Below are 15,863 nucleotides of genomic sequence, written 5' to 3' on the forward strand. Positions count from 1 at the left end.
CATCAAATGTCAAATAATGCCATCTGCGGTCTGTGGGGTGACACCCCGGAGCGGGGGAAAATCTGCATCCAAGGACCACTCCGGTGTGGAACCGGGAGCTACAGGCCTGGGCGGAGAGGTAGAAGAGCCGGCTGAAGACGGAGATCTGGAGGGCCGCCATCGCCCGCAGGGCTCCCTGACATTCCAATCTGATTTGGTCAGGACTAGGGGCGGTCACTACATGTCCCATGGTCTTGGCCTTGCCCCCTCTGCGGCGATCTCCACGAGGACGTCCACGAGGTCGAGACTCATCAGATGATTTGGGTGCCGACGCCAGGCCCTGTTTCTCAAGCCAGTCCCATGTTTCAGCGGGAGAGTCAAAGTATTTTGTAGAGCCATCCTTGACAACACGCAGGCGGGCCGGGAAAAGCAAGGAGTAGTGAAGATCCAGGTCACTAAGCTGCTTCATAATGGCAGTGAAGGTGGCTCATCTCCTTTGTACCTGAGCCGTATAATCAGGAAAGAGAGAGACTGAAATGTTTTGCACCGTAGGGTCGGGGTGTTTGCCCAGCTCTTGTAGTATAGCGTCTCTGTCCCTGAATTCCATGACTCGGAATAGTAACGGACGGGGGCGTGCCCCAGGAGGGGGCATGAGAGCAGGTATGTGGTGGGCGCGTTCTACCACGAATTGTGGAGAGAGTGATCCGGGAGGCATGAGCTCGTTCATCCAGGTCTCTGTGAAGGCCTCTGTGTCCTGCCCCCGCCCCTTCGGGAAGATTAACTACGTGCACATTATTTCGACGTGAGCGACCCTCCGCATCATCCACCTTGTCCTCTAGGGTGCAAACTCGGTCCAATAGGTCTTGGAGTGCAGACAAGCAATTCTGAGACCGGGGTCGGAGATCTGCTAGTGTGGTTTCCGCTTCACGTAGTCGGTCTGAAAGTTTGTGCTGGTCGGCTCGAAGGAGTTTGAAATTGGAGATGATAGTGTCCATGCGGTCCTCCAAAGAGGTGCGGGTCAGATCTAGGGCACTACCAATGCGTTCCACTGCTGCCAGTACAGAGTCCAGTTTGGTGGCAATGTCAGTCGGATTAATCGCGGTCGTCAATCCGGGGGTCATGAGTTACGGCCCAGTCGGGCCCCCAGGAGGCACATCGCGAGAGGGATTGTTGCGTAGGCAGCCCATGACAATCTGCTGCGCGCTCTTCATATGAAATGAGGCTGGGCAGGTAGGGTTCCGCGATGCCCTCAAATCAGAAGCCTCAACTGGGACCAAGAGTAGACTCTCCAGAATGCGGTCTCCCACCAACCCACAGTGTGCACCACAGTAGCCCTCCAGAAGACAAAGCTCCCTCCACAGTAGACCCCCTCAGAGGAGCAGCCCTGTAAAGAGGGTATGTGTCTATGTTTGCTGGGCGACACCCCGGCCAACATATAGCAAACAGTGGTGGGTAAGATGTCCCCAGGCTCAGATCCGTCGCCACAGCCCCTCGTACACGATACGGGCCCCTCCGATGGCAGTGCGCCGCAGGCCACCACCGCCGTCACCGTCAGATGGAACAGCAGGAGAAGGTAGGGTTCCCACAAGTATGCTTAGCGCTGGGCCCTACCATCCCCCAGCACACTCTCAGATGCACACCTCAAAGGCCAGACCTGGCGTATTGTGGGCGTCCAGCACACCAGAGAGGGACTCCGCAGGCAGCACAATGGGCAAACCAACCAGCGGCAGCGAGAAGCCCAAGACTCCAGGGTAACGAAGGGCCCAGGACTGACCGGCCCCCCTGGCTTCCCACAATACAGCCAGCTCCCCGGCAAGTCCCACGCAGACACTCCGCCTTAGAGAGCGCACCGCCGAGTGCAGACCCGGGCTGAAGGGTGGCCCACCACAGGGCCACGTCTCCCCTCAGATCACCGCCGGGCGCAGGAGGGGGCCCCACCGCCAGTCACACAGTAGGGCGTGAACACCTCATGTGGGGTAGGGTAGCGTCAGGTGCCAATAACAGTTTGGACGCAGCAGGGTTATGAATGAGGCCGCCTCCCTAGGCCCGCAGCACGCGTAGTGTCACAGACCTAACCCCATGCAGATGAGGGCCCCTAGGTCCGACCGACTCCTTGGACCCCCACCTCATGTAGGCGCCTCTGCTTAATGGAATCCAATGGGGCCGCCGCCCACTCCCAGACTGCACTGTCACCCCAAGTGAGCAGTCTTCGCAGGGGCCCCAGGCCCGTTCGGCCTCTGCGGCCCACACCGCCCACCAGGCGCGCAGGGACAGTAGCGATGCGAACCAGCAGGGGGCCCTAGGCCCGACAGACCCCCGTGGCCCCTTACCTCCACCAGAAGGCACCTCGTTTCGCCCCTTGCAGGCCTACCTCGGCCAGGAAGCCCCCACCGGCCAGCTCCAGCGTTGTCTCAGCGGCCTCTGCAGCAGCAGCTCACGCCGGATCCAGGCTCCCCACAGAGCCAGCTCCCGAGCAGCTACCTCCGGCCAGAAGAAGTTGCAGGTTGCCCCCCGCGGTACCATCAGGGTAAAAGGCGGCAACACCAGGCAGTCAAGGAAGCGCTGCGGGGGCACCCCTCACTCAGAGGCAGTAGAACATTCTGGCGCGGGTCAACCGCGCAACCAGACCTAGGTCTCCGCAACAGAGCAGGCCGCAGCCCCCAGGGCCGTCAAGAGGCGATTTCAGGGCTCGGGGAACCTCGCTTCGGAGGCCGGCTCTCAAGCAGGCATGGCAGGTAAGCTCAGGGGTCGGATAGAGCCCTGAGACAGCTGGATGCCCAGGATAATCAGGGGATGAGGCGGAGAGCGTCAGCAAGAAGCGTCCGCTATCTTCGGCGCCTGGCCACGCCCCCCCAGCAGCTCATGGATCTTTCTGGAAATTAGCAGCCCTGGCGGAATGGGCTCTCAGAACTTCTGGAGGCTGCTTCTTGAACGGTGCATATGAGAATTTAATGCAGATCACTATCCACCTCAACAAAGTACTTGTGCAATGCTTTCCTGTGCTTTGCTACAGAGAACCCCACAAAAAGCTGGTGGCTGTTGGTAATATCAATGTATAAGTTAAAACATTTTCACAAAGCACTACTGCCTTGACAGCCAGGTCTAATAGGAAGAAGATTTCACAGACTAGATCTTGCAAGACTCTTTGGTCCAAATGATGGTGCTCCGTATCCTTTTTAGGTCTCGCCTGTCGATGCGCATGCGCATCGAGCAAGCGAGAGTATTGGCACTTATCCACTCTTTATCCGCACTGCAAGGAATCGTGGCGATTCCTTGCAGTGCCCGTGACTTTTAAGCTCAATGCGCATGCGCATTGAGCTTAAAAGCGCGTGCACGTCCGTCTTTGTTTACCCGCTCCGCCCCCTCCCCTTCCCGCCGTCTCGCATTTCCCCTGTCGCATTTCTCCTCCCCCCTCCCCTCTCTTCCCTCCGTCTTGTTTATTGTACCCGCTCCGCCCCCTCCCCTTCCCGCCGTGTCGCATTTCTCCTCCCCCCTCTTCCCTCCGTCTTGTTGTGTTTGCAGCAAGAAGCTTCTTCCTGAGCGTTCAAAGTAGCGGTTTGTCCGTGGGTGTCAGAGGTATATATATTTTTTTTCCTCACTCCCTCTCACCCTTTCTGTCTCGCGGTTTTTTCTTCCCATTCCTTTGAAAGTATTGAGGATAAGTTCAAAGAGCCGGCTCTCCCTTCCAGCGCAGGAAGTGAATTAAAATGACAGCCAACTACAGGAAGAGTAAGGCAAAAGGCAACTTTTAACGCTAATGTTGTGCCTCGCATGAGAAATATGCGTGTCTCTGTCCTTCGCAGCGCTTCCACCGGCAGAAAAGGCACATTTCGATACTGTCTTCAGTGAAATTAATTTTTCGCGTTGCTCGGCCATTTTATGTTGCGCTTTGTAACTATCTTGCATGGTCTTCTAGGCACGGTTATTGGCGTTCATTATCAGAGAAGAGACATTCTCTTGTGTCGTAGTCTGCAATGTATATTATTTACCTCCTGTTGGGTTCCTGCGGCTTTTCTTGCAGACTAGGATCGGTTTTGTCAAGGTTACATGTCTAGTGCTCAGTGGTTTAACTCTGAAACAAACCCCCTACTATTTTGGTTGAAACGTGGGTGCGGTTCTTAAATCCTTAGACACGGGGAAGAGATAATTATCCATGCTTCTCTTAGAATATTAATTAATATTCTAGTCACAACCCCCAATGCCGAACCCTAAGCTTTCAATCAGCTGACTTAGCAAACCTTTCAGTGGGTGGAGCCAGGGAGATGCAGGAAGGACCCATGCCCTGAACCCATTCACTTCATAAGGTGCGTTGTTCGCTTTTTTCTGTCATTTATTGACAGTCTTACCAGGCGGCAGCAGCAGCAACTGGGAATGAGAGGTCTCCTGCCCACATGTACTTGAACCCAAACAAGGATTTCAGCCAGATGGCACTTTGGATTTGTTTTTCCACTTGCATGTAAAAATACATCAAAGCCATTGCAGGCTTGCCAAAGTCAGACCTATTGTCTTTGGCCGTGCTGGTTTGTGGTGGTGTTTACCACAGCGGACATGCTTTATGCTTGCATTAAGGGTATCTTGTTCTCTTGAACCTTTCTTTCTGTTTCTGCACCTATGTTGGTATTACTCTTGTAGCAGTGAGGCTTTATTGTAACAAGACCCTTGCTTCCACCTAATGGCTGTGTTAGGTTTAAGTTTTTTCAAGACCGTGAGATCTTTTTGTGTCCTGCTGCTGGTGTGTGGCCAGCTATACAACAGCTTTTTATTCATTACTATTCCAAAAGCACTAAATTGGAAAGAGATTCATGATAACAGTCAAACGAACTGTTGAGCCCGCGCAAGAAGTGAGGCCTTAAAAGCGCTGAACTCGCACCATCTTTGGTAAGCATACTTACCCAGAAATGATTTTAAACTCGCAATGAACAAGCAAACAACGCTACTATCATGGGCGCAAGAAAAGGAACGCTGCCAAAAGCGTAAACGCTTGTGGTAATGCATCAACAAATACAAAGGTTTCTACAAATCCATATTTTCTGTGGTAAGATTTGGCCTCTCACCAACAAAGAATGTCCTGCTGCTGTGCGTCCCAGAACCTAGCTTGCCATTTGGTTTGGGCCTGCCTCTCTCAAACATTAGCTTACTTGACTAACTATTTACAGCTGTTGGCTGGAGACTGTCATGTCTGGGTTCATTATGATATTCCGAGCGTTAAAACATACACTGCCAAACGCGCCTTCACATCCTCACCCCCTCATCCTCACACACCCTCACCCCCTCATCCTCACACACCCTCACTCACCCTCACCCTCACCCACCCTCAACCCCTCACCCTCACTCACCCTCACCCTCACTCACCCTCAACCCCTCACCCTCACCCTCACTCACCCTCACTCACCCTCAACCCCTCACCCTCACCCACACTCACCCTCAACCCCTCACTCACCCTCACCCACACTCACCCTCAACCCCTCACCCTCACTCACCCTCACCCTCACTCACCCTCAACCCCTCACCCTCACCCACACTCACCCTCAACGCCTCACCCTCACTCACCCTCAACCCCTCACCCTCACTCACCCTCAACCCCTCACCCTCACTCACCCTCACTTACCCTCAACCCTTCACCCTCAACCCCTCACTCTCACTCACCCTCACTCTCACTCACCCTCACTCTCACTCACCCTCACTCTCACTCACCCTCACTCTCACTCACCCTCACTCTCACTCACCCTCACTCTCACTCACCCTCACTCACCCTCACCCTCACTCACCCTCACCCTCACTCACCCTCACCCTCACTCACCCTCAACCCCTCACCCTCACTCACCCTCAACACCTCACTCGCCCTCACCCTCACTCACCCTCAACACCTCACCCTCACTCACCCTCAACACCTCACCCTCAACCTCAACCCCTCACCCTCACTCACCCTCACCCACCCTCACTCACCCTCACTCACCCTCAACCCCTCACCCTCACTCACCCTCAACCCCTCACCCTCACTCACCCTCACCCAACCTCACCCTCACTCACCCTCAACCCCTCACCCTCACACAGTGCAATAGGTCTCAGACCATTTCAGTTAGAGCTTTTAGAAATGTTTATGGCTTTTTTTATTTGTAATTCTTTAGCATTGGCTACAGGAAACAAAAATGCTAAACATTTACAAAAAAAACCCATAAACAATTCTAAAAGCACTAACTCTAATGGTGCGAGACCTATTGCATTTCCAATGCTTGTTTAAAGGGTGATGGACTAGTGAATGTGGAAGGAAACCTGCCCGAGTACTCAGCACCTATTTATATGCAAAAACTTTGATGTAGGACAATTGCACCAAAGTGATTGCAGTTTCCTCAAGTGACAAACTGATGTAATTGGAATGAGGTATATGATATTCAAGGTCAGAAGACCAAGCACGCAGCTATGTATTGTGTTGAAGGGATTCATACTGGCTGGGTCTATGGCATCATAAACTCAAGCAAGACTCATTTACCTAAACACCTCCGGAGAAACATTAATGAGAGTTAGTAAATTATCTGAGAATCACAAAATATGTTTCTATGTAAAAGGAGGCACCATAATAGGCAAAGATGTTTAACAGACATACAATAGCATATAGTCTCAACACACACAACTCCCAGAAAGTTCCATAGGGATTTTCTATGAGCTCATAAATCAGGCAAAAAAATAGTTAAGGTTAAAGGGCATGGAAAATCACACCGTGCAGCGAGCAGAAATGGTTAATGAAAGAAATGAAATAAAATATATTCATGTAAAATTAACACACAACATCTAATGTAACCAAGAATTACTGTATGGCAAAAAAATAAAAAAGTGATCTAGTTGTAAAATCCTGTTTGGGGAAACAATAGAGGAAATGTCAACATGACTAACAATGTGTGCACATTAATATGAAGTTGGGACGAGTTAGCACATTAAAGAAAATATTTAGGAGTAGCTGGCAGAGTCTAGCATACCTTAAAACATCAACTGTTCAATCTGATGACTGTGCCAACAGCAGTGTTTAATGTGAGATTGTGATGAGCACAGACTGTCATTCTTTGGGGCCAAGATGTATTTTAAATCAAAATGTTTAGACCCAATGAAACTCAGAGAAGGATAGAAAGGGGAGAAGAAAAGAGAAAGGTACAAGAATGAGACAGAGGACTGTTATGTGTGGAGATGGTAGAGGAAAGATACACAAAACTGAACCAACAACAGGCGGGTTTAGTATGCATCAACCCCCCATTTGGAGTTAGGCTCCTACGAACAACTTTAGGCCCTTGTACAAATGTATTGTACTGGTGATAATGCTCCCTAGAAGCAGCAAATGCTGATTGCACAGATAAAGGAAGAGGAATATATGTGAAATAATCCAGCTGTTCTTAAGGCCACTGCTATTGTATCAATGATATAAAGCTTGAAAAGGTGCCACGCCAAGCTCGAATCTGGTTTCTGCCAAAGCCATGGTACTGAGACACATTATGTGTTCTAAGATAACATATTGAAAATCAGTGAAGAAGGCTGCCTGGCAGTTATGGACCAACTGGAACACTTCTCTGCCCTTAATACTGCGAACAACTCTATGCCGATAGACATGTTGGGCTCAGTAGGGAATGTCAAGAGCCATCTTATGGCTTGGTTCTACAATTTACTATCAGGAAGGACACTGAGGGTGAATGCCTATATTTCTGTACTATACTTTTATGATTTCATATGGGTCCTTCCTCCCTCTACTCAATCTTAAACATCAATTTAAAACCCTCTCATCTTTTGGGAGTTCTCTCTATGAAAGTCACATTTCTATATTGAAAATATTGAGTTATTGTTAAATGTATTGCCCCGAACCCAGCTCATTTGAGGGCTGGATGACTGAAGAATCTTCATGTTAACACATCAAAATGTGATTTTTTTGCTCATCACAATACAGAAGGGTGACACGAAGACGTTTCATCAGCCACTATTAGGTCAAAATACCCTCTCATAAATACAGTACAAACATGGTCATCTTTGATGAGGGCCTGAGAGGCAAAAACTCACATGTATCCAAAAGCTGCACCTTCTATTGATCAGTGTTTTAGACATTGATGCAGTTTGTGTGAGTTCAAAACAGGTCCTCAATTAGATCCTGAATAGCCAATGATCTATACTGAGGACTATTAAACAAAGACTAATACCACCATCACATGCTTCATAAGTTACAAGAGATGTAGTTATACTTATCTAGAGCATAAAAAGTAGGGTTAAGGTTCTCAGGTGTAGGTAGAGCTACAGTGATTATATGTGAATAAGAATTACATTTAAAATGTTGGGTTTGTCTTTACAGTCCCAATATGAGTGTGCCCCAAACAATCTATGGGGGAGAAAATAGCGTTGAGGCTTTTTCACAAAGGTATTTCAGCCGTATAATTATTTACGCCTAGCAAAAATTAACAAGGGCTTTCAGGCCAGAGTAAATTAATGTACTGCAGTGGATTTTTCTGGCACAAGTGTGGAGAAAACTACAATAGTAAATGCCACTCAAGGTGTGTCGAAACGAGTGTTCCATGGTATGGTTTGCCTTGGAAGTTTGTGAAAGCCCGCAAACATTTATGTCTGTAGGTTTCTTAAACTTCGATCAAACCCTTCAGACCTTGAAAATAGTCAGAGATTTACTCCAGAGATGTAACAGCTTTCTCCACAGGCAAACATATGGAGAAGGCTCTGTGGAGAAAACATATTGTGCGTTTGTTCAGGGGGGTCCATCTTCTCTGTGTGGACTTCTACACTGTAGGAATTTGCGGTGCAGCAGAAATAGGAGCCTGCTGGAATTATCCCAGTAGTCCCTATGCCTGGAAACCAGTGCCTGGCACAGCTTTCCATGTGCACTAGTGAACATTTTGTTTAACTGGAACAAACCTATAAAGGTACATACCAGCAGATGTCAAAACTACGTCCACATTTTAAAATTTTTTGGGAATAGGACACTTGAGCTCTGGAATAGTTCTACATTCCTCAAACGAACCAACAAATTATTAGCCGTGTTGGTGGCTAGAGACTAGAATTTCCTTCACTCATGAATCACAATTAGACCTTCCTTGTTGAGCGTTTAGCTGGAGACTCAAGAATGTATTTATTAATTTGTAGATGTTATACACAAATGACCCAGCCACAGGGGCAGCACAGTGCTTTAGAATGACTGCACAAGTTACTACTTGTGTAACGATATATCTGTAAGAGACATTAGTTAGTGATAGATTCCTTACCTTAGAATATCCCCAGGCGTCAGACTGGATCCGGAAAGTTTTGCGTAGCAGTACCCTTGCGCGTCGGCAGGCGTTGTCTGCGGCTCCGCGTCCGTCGTAGGCGTCGTGGGCGCCGTGATGACGTCGTCGGAGTACTTAGACGCCGCCTCCGCGTGCTGACGTCAGTTCTTAGCCACAGCTTTTCCGCGCCAGAAGCGCAGAGCCATGACAAAAACCGACACTGGTGCCAAGAAACTAGGGCCCTGAAAGGGGAGGACCTTAACCCTAGATATCGGTTCGCAGAACGGGGAGGATGGGTAGGTCGGTAAGGAATCTATCACTAACTAATGTCTCTTACAGATATATCGTTACACAAGTAGTAAGTTGTGCATCTGAAAGAGACACGTTAGTGATAGATTCCTTACCTTAGAATAGATACCCCAGCAATACCAACCCCGTGGTGGTGGGTCTGCGAACCAATATTTACACCAGAAAGTCCTGGAGAACGGAGCGGCCAAAGTAGCCGTCTCTCCGGACCTGACTGTCCAGGCAGTAGTGCCGTGCAAACGTGTGCAACGAGGCCCACGTAGCTGCCTGGCAAATGTCCTGCAAGGGCACACCTCGGCCCAAGGCAGTTGTAGTGGCCGTGGCTCGAGTGGAATGAGCCCGCAGCCCAACAGGGGGTTCCTTCTTAGCCAAGGAGTAACATGCCTGGATGCACATGATAATCCATCGAGAGATGGTCCGTTTGTGCACCGCTTTCCCTTTCTTAGCGCCCGCGTACCCAACAAAGAGTTGATCATCCACCCGGAACTGGCGTGTGCGATCCAGATAGAACGAGAGCGTACGTTTTGGGTCCAGACGGTGGAGCCTCTCCTCCTCTCTCAAGGGGTGCGGAGGCGGAAAGAAGGTGGGCAATGTGATGGACTGCCCAATGTGGAAGGCAGTGACCACCTTAGGCAAGAAGGAGGGCCTAGTCCTCAAAACAACCTTGTCCGGATGGACTGAAAGGAAAGGAGGCTTACAAGAGAGAGCCTGGAGCTCACTCACTCTCCTGGCAGAGGTGATGGCTACCAGGAAGGCAGTCTTCAAAGAAAGAAGGCGAAGCGGACAGTTATAAAGTGGCTCAAAGGGAGCGCACATCAGAAAGGTTAGAACCAGGTTCAAGTCCCACTGAGGCATCACGAAAGGAACAGGAGGAAAGGTATGAGTGATGCCTTTCAGAAATCTGTTTACAATAGGGGACTTGAACAAAGAAGGTTGGTCAGGCAGCCTCAGAAAGGCTGAAAGAGCCGAAAGATAGCCCTTGATAGTGCCCAGAGCAGAGCCCTGCTGGGCAAGAGAAAGAAGGAAGAGAAGAACCTCAGAGAGAGGGGCATTGAGGGGATCCACAGCCTTTGCTGTGCACCATGCCACAAATCTGTTCCACCTGCAGGCGTACACCGTTTTTGTGGAGGGACGCCTGGCTGCCAGAATGATGTTGCAAACTTCAGGAGGCAAGTCAAATGGCCTCAACTGTCGCCGCTCAATCTCCAAGCATGGAGGTGGAGACTGGACAGGTTCGGGTGGAGGACCGTCCCCTGCTGCTGCGACAGAAGGTCCTCCTGAAGTGGCAGACGAATCGGGGGATCGACTGACATGCTGAGTAGCTCGGGATACCAGTACCTTCGAGCCCAGTCCGGAGCCACAAGGATGACTTGTGCCCGGTCGCGCTTGATCTTCTTCAGCACTCTGGGCAGAAGAGGTATAGGCGGAAAGGCATACAACAGACCGCAGCTCCACTCGCGACGAAAAGCGTCTCCGAGCGAGTGCCGCCTTGGAAATTCCAACACGCAGAACTGATGACATTGCGCGTTCTCTTCGGTGGCGAATAGATCTAACCAAGGCTCTCCCCATTGCAGAAAGAGGCCTTGCGCCACGTCCGAGTTCAGACGCCATTCGTGATCCATCGAGCACCGACGGCTGAGTTCGTCCGCCCTGGCGTTCAGAGAACCGGCCAGGTGTTGAACCACCAGGGTCACGCCCTGATGTTCCAGCCATTGCCAGAGACGCAGAGCCTCCTGGCAAAGGGTCCATGACCCCACTCCGCCTTGTTTGTTGCAGTACCACATGGCGGTGGTGTTGTCGGTGAACACCTGCACTGCACTCCCTCGGACAGACGGGAGGAATGCTTTCAGTGCCAGACGAATCGCCCGCAGCTCCAAAAGGTTGAAATGGAGCCGGGACTCCGCCGGAGACCAGAGTCCTCTGATCTCCGCCTCTCCCAAGTGGCCTCCCCAGCCCTGGAGGGATGCGTCCGTCACAACTACGTGCTCCGGTTGGGGAAGGGAGAGGGATCTGCCGTTGACCCAATCGCGGTCCGTGAGCCACCACTGCAGCTGTCTCGCAGTGCCCTCCGAGATCAGGACATGGTCGGACAGGTTGCCCCGGTGCTGGGCCCACTGAAACTTCAGGTCCCACTGCAGAGCCTGCATCCGCCACCGTGCGTGATGCACCAAAAGGATGCAGGAGGCCATCAGCGCCAGAAGCCGCAGCGTCAACCTGACCGAAACCCGGGATAACGGCTGGAAGACCGGAATCAGAGCCTGTATATCCCGGACCCGCTGTTCGGGCGGGTAAACCCGAAACTGCGCCGAGTCGAGAACCGCTCCGATGAAAAGGAGCTTCTGAGAGGGGCACAGGTGTGACTTCGGCACATTGATGGAAAATCCCAGCAGGTGCAGGAGATCCGCCGTAGTCTGGAGGTGGCTGACGACTGTCTGGGGCGAGCCCGCCTTCAACAACCAGTCGTCGAGGTAGGGGAAGACTGACACCCCTGACCTGCGCAGATGAGCTGCGACCACCGCCATCACCTTCGTGAACACCCGTGGGGCGCTGGTAAGGCCGAAGGGGAGCACGGTAAACTGAAAGTGCTCGAGGCCTACCGTGAACCGCAGGTAACGCCGGTGGGCCGGCAGGACGGGGATGTGAAAATATGCGTCCTGCAAGTCCAACGCTACCATCCAGTCTCCTGGGTCTAGGGCAGCCAAGACCTGAGCCAGTGTCAGCATTTTGCACTTCTCCTTCCGGAGGAAGCCGTTGACGTTCCTCAGATCCAAGATAGGGCGTAGGCCCCCTTTGCCCTTCTTGGGTACCAGGAAGTAGTGGGAGTAGCAACCACGTCCTACTTCTGGCCCAGGAACGCGCTCGATGGCCCCCTTGGCCAAGAGGGCCGAAACCTCCTCCTGCAGGAGCCGCAAGTGATCCCCCGATACGCGGTGGTGTTGCGGTGGCATGGCTTGAGGGGTCGTCTCGAAGGGGAGGGAGTAGCCCCTTCGGACGATCTGCAGCACCCACCTGTCCGAAGTGACTGTGCGCCAGTGAGAGTGGTGATGGCGAACCCTGCCTCCCACTGGCATCACATGGGCCGAAAAGCACGGACTAGGAGGGTTTAGAGGCGGATGCTGCGGGGGCAGGTGTGGACTGGCTCCGCTTGTTTCCCCGACCGCCTCCACGGCGGTTTCCACGGCCGCCGCCGCGCTGGACGATAGTTTGCGGCGAGTGGCTGGCGGCACGTGTGGGGACGCCCCTTCCTTGGCCACGAAAGGAGCGAAAGGCACCCACTTGCTGGCGCGGGCCGAAAGGCCCAAGGACTTGGCCGTAGCTCTGGAGTCCTTAAAGCGCTCAAGCGCGTGGTCTGCCTTGTCGCCAAAGAGGCGACGGCCATCGAACGGCATGTCCATGAGTGTATTCTGGACGTCTGCCGAGAAGTTGGCGGATCTCAGCCAGGCGTGGCGTCGTATCGCCACCGTCGTAGCCATCGCTCTGCCTAGCGAGTCAGTAGTATCCAGTCCGCACCTGATTGAATACTTTGAAGCGTCCCGGCCTTCCACTATGGCTTGGCCGAGTTTGGCCCGTACCTCCAACGGGCACTCTGGCAGCACTTCCGCCACCGTATCCCATATAGAATGGGTGTAACGGCCCAAAAGGCATGCGGTGTTGGAAGACCGCAGTCCCAAGCTAAGGGACGAGAACACCTTCTTGCCAAAGGCCTCGTACCTCTTGGATTCCCGATCGGGGGGAGCCGACGGGAAGGCGGTCTGGGAGTTAGAGGCCTGGATAACCAGACTCTCGGGGGTGGGGTGGGTGGACAGGAAACATGGGTCGCCCGGGGCCGGGCGGTGGCGTCTGGCCATGTTCCTATCTACAGGCGAACCTGTAGCGGGCCTGGACCAAGTGCCCAAGAGAACGTCCGTCAAGGCCTCATTAAACGGCAGCAGAGGCTCCATGGAGCATGACTGCGGCTTAAGGACCTCAGTGAGGAGGTTAGTCCTCACGGCCGCGACGGGGAGCTCAAGGCCCAAGGCCTTAGTAGCCCTCGTCAACACCACACCATATGTCGCGCCCTCCTCCGAAGCCACGGTAGGAGGAGAGACGAATCCAGTGTCCGGAGAGGTGTCCAGGCCACTGGCCTCCCCAAGGTCTCCTGTCCAGTCCATGTTAGACTGACAATCTCTTGTCAGAGGGTCCTCAGACCCTCCCAATACTCCTTTTCCCGCATCTCCTGAGACTCAGGGTCATAAGCGAATGAGGACGGTTGATAGAGATGAAAATCTCCGACCGGCGTCGAGACCGGCGCCGATAGGCGTCGTCCCGACGTCGGAACCGACTGAGAGGAGACATCGGGGGCGGCGCCGGCCGAGGCCGACGCCGAAGGGGACACAACACGGACCGACGCCGGGGGGGTCGTAAGGTCCACCGGTGACGAGCCATCGCCCGACAAGGGCCCAGCGGCGCCGGGCCCAAAGGCACCGACGACGCCGGGGCCGCTGTACCCTGCGGCGCCGAGCCCGAGGGCAGCGGCGGCGGCGGGATCGTGGAGCCCTGCGGCGCCGGGCCCAAAGGCGCCGGCGGCGTCGAGGCCGAAGAACCTGACGGCGTCGGGGTCGTAGCCCCCGACCCACTAGGGCCCCCAGACGGGTTCACTGGGCCCGAAGGCACCGCAGAACCCGTCGGAGGAGAAAGGGACCTCATGGCCATGAGGAAGCGCTCGATCTCCGGCGTCGCGTTCAGCCCAGGGACCGGGGGGTATGGGGCCGAACGCGGCGCCCGCGACTCACGAGGAGCCGCGTGGGCGGTGTCACCCGAACCCCCGGCCGCGTCGTGCGAGCGTCGGGGCAGCCAGAAGAGCGATGATGTCTCTTCGACTTCTTATGCTTCTTACCTGACGACTTGGACCCGGAGGAGTGGTGCCGACTCCCGGAGCTGTGACGGCTCCGTCCCCGCGACCTGTCCCTCGACCTCCCGTGGGACCGGGACCGGGACCTCACACGGCGCGGGGCCGACTGGCGGATCTCGAGTCGCCTGCGGGACCGCTCCCGCCTGGCCTTCCTCGAGAGGGCCCGACAGTCGGAGCAGGCCTCGTCGTCATGGTCGACGCCCAAACACATCAGGCACAAGCGGTGGGGATCCGTGACCGACATGGTACGGTCGCACTCGTCGCAATGCTTGAATCCGGGCATCCCTAACGGCACCGTCGGAGTCGTAAGACTTCGAATGGATCAAAAAGATCAAAAAGGTTAGTCAAAAAGTGACTAGGGAACTGCTCTTTCCAGATCTGCGCTGGCTGGCGCGGAAAAAAGAAGAACTGACGTCAGCACGCGGAGGCGGCGTCTAAGTACTCCGACGACGTCATCACGGCGCCCACGACGCCTACGACGGACGCGGAGCCGCAGACGACGCCTGCCGACGCGCAAGGGTACTGCTACGCAAAACTTTCCGGATCCAGTCTGATGCCTGGGGATATTCTAAGGTAAGGAATCTATCACTAACGTGTCTCTTTCAGATACTATAATATTAAGTATCATTAACAGCAGGTATTGTCTGAGGAAAAATAAACGTGATATCATAGGAGACACAAATACATAAAAGGCTCTGGTGCAGTCTATAACAAAGCCTAGAGATCTCCTATGACCACCTGGGTAACACAAGCTGTAGAAATCAATCAACTTAGGAGCAGCATGGTTTAACATGGACTTAAACACAACATGCCCCTTGGGGTAACTGCATACTTAATATATCTGTGATCAATCAATCAATCAATCAATGAGTAGGGATAAACAGCAATAGAATGTAGGTCTAGTAAATTATTTTCAAAGAAGGCCTTGCGCTCCAAGGTATTAATGAGAGAGCCCTAGGAACACTTGTGTTAGAGAGTAAAGAGCATATCTGTACGAGACAGTTTAAGGAAAGATGAGCAGTAATGAACTAATGATCTACTGCGAAGAGGAACAGCTTGAGCATAGGCTTAACTATATACACCAAAACTATGCGAGATTTTGATAATCTGACGGCAAAGGCTGGCATTTCCTTGACTTTTTTTTTTTTAATGCAAACCCTGAGGCAAGACCAGAATCGTACTAGAAAGTACAAACGTAGCAGCTTCAGAAAATGTTTTTTACAAATGAAATTTGATGAAAAGGAAATCCCGAAGGTGAAAAAATAAATACAAACAAGGTTCCTTCTACAGAGAATCGCATAAAACATACTGATTCGACTGCAGTTTCAAATTCAGCATCTGTTATAGCATGTACATCTGTAGCTCTGCAGTTTTTTAAAATTAAATTCACTTAGAATTGAAAGGAAAAAGAGCGAAAACAAAATCAATTTTGATAAGCTCATACA

At 52.5% G+C, this 15,863-nt stretch overlaps 1 protein-coding gene across 1 annotated transcript in view; it reads right to left on the reverse strand.

Moving 5' to 3' along the window:
• LRBA (LPS responsive beige-like anchor protein) overlaps positions 1-15,863 on the reverse strand; it is a 2,444,222-nt gene that overhangs the window by 311,253 nt on the left and 2,117,106 nt on the right. The window lies entirely within an intron of this gene.

Source organism: Lissotriton vulgaris, chromosome 3_1, assembly GCF_964263255.1.
Source record: "Lissotriton vulgaris chromosome 3_1, aLisVul1.2, whole genome shotgun sequence".
Taxonomy (NCBI): Eukaryota; Metazoa; Chordata; class Amphibia; order Caudata; family Salamandridae; genus Lissotriton; species Lissotriton vulgaris.